The sequence below is a fragment of the Temnothorax curvispinosus genome, unplaced genomic scaffold, assembly GCF_003070985.1.
Source record: "Temnothorax curvispinosus isolate PA1 unplaced genomic scaffold, ASM307098v1 QBEX01007781.1, whole genome shotgun sequence".
Taxonomy (NCBI): Eukaryota; Metazoa; Arthropoda; class Insecta; order Hymenoptera; family Formicidae; genus Temnothorax; species Temnothorax curvispinosus.
Window position 1 is genome coordinate 776,279 of NW_020217561.1, and position 1,685 is coordinate 777,963.

Genomic DNA, 1,685 nt, shown 5'->3' on the forward strand with positions numbered 1-1,685 from the left:
TTTCAGAGTATTGTATTCTCATTTAAATTATCTCGAAATGTACTTTATAGTACATTTAACATCAATTCGAAAAGCAAATGTGCTGAATCTTATTAAGTATTTAAGTAACTAACAATAAGCCACGAACTAAAGGCTACACGAACCATGACAGCACAATTATGTCCATTTTCTTGTGAATACAATTCGTTTCGAAGTTAATCTTTAATTAAATACGAAATTAGAACTTGCATCCAAATATACTTCCTTATTTGTGAAAAGAGTCGTGTCGAACGTGCTTCAATTATCAAAGAAATGTAATTTAAAAAGAAGTCAGAGTATATAATAAATTCAAGTATATATTTATAATCTCTTATAAGTACATTTCTGGGTGTGTGCCTTATCTGGAGTTACTCAGAACATGAGCATTACTGCGTTTTTTCAATATCATTAAAGACGAAACAGCGCGAAATATGCAGTGGTAAAATACTATAAAAAAATTTAAATTTCATAATTTTTTTCATATAAGAAATAACCGAACAAATGACGACAACACGCAAATACATTTTCGAAGAAGAACACCTCACTACTCGTGACCGTCACTATAATTGAAGGTTCAATCATATCGTTAAACAAAATCAAACGCCGTTGGATGAATATTAAATCGAACGATCTAACGAATATTGATCAATTGCGCTAGTAACGGTCAGTAACATAATTTAATCAATTTATCAGTCACGAACAAAACCAAGCCAAAGCATTAAAGATATGCATTAGTTCTCCGAGCATTAAAGATCTCATCGGACAATACTAATCGATGTTATTTCACAGTCATAATCAGAGACGTAGTCTAATCAATTCCTTAGTCACCGAAATTATACAAAACTATCATGTATTTTCTCAAACAATCGTCAACAAGCTATTTTAACCGGATACGAACAATCCAACGAATAGAATCGATCGGCTACCCTACTATCGCTTTAGTCAGAGATGTAATTAGTTCGTCAACCACAACTAAAGCTAAACATCGCGTTTCTTATCAAATCTCAAGTATCAGATATACTTGACATTGAACTAATCCAACTACTAATCGCAAGGTAAATCTTAAAATCCAATTCAAGAACACTACACGTCGCTTATGGAGGAGTACCGGTCCCCGTGCGCCATATTTCGGGCAATCACGTGACAAGACCACGCGTTATTTCGTTCGGAAGAATCAATTCACCACGTGGCCATCACGAGGCGTGGTGTCTTCGCGTGTAATATTTCAAGTATTTCGCGTTCTTTTCGCGAGTCTGCGAAATGCGTCGGGCTGACGGGCAGATTCGAAGGTGGCGGCATCTCCTCACCCTCCCTCCTTCCTTCCATTCATCCGACTCTCTCTCCCACCCCCGTCGACGCGGGGGTATGTACCAAACTCTGAAAGAAGGCGCCACCGGTCCGAGGAGAGGCACGCATATTCACGCGCCCGGCAAACATAAACACCATGCGTATTTCCATCGCGTGATTCACGACGAGCATTTCGGCATCGTCGTCGAACGGCTAACCAACCGATCGATTCGAAATCATGGCAAGGTAACACGATCCAGCCGCGTTTGGGAAGCGACCGACGTTAAACCAGAGCACTGACACGGGGGCAGGATAACAGAAACCACAAGCTTTTCCAAAGACGAGCGATCGCCGCGCGGTATCAACGCACTGAGAACGAA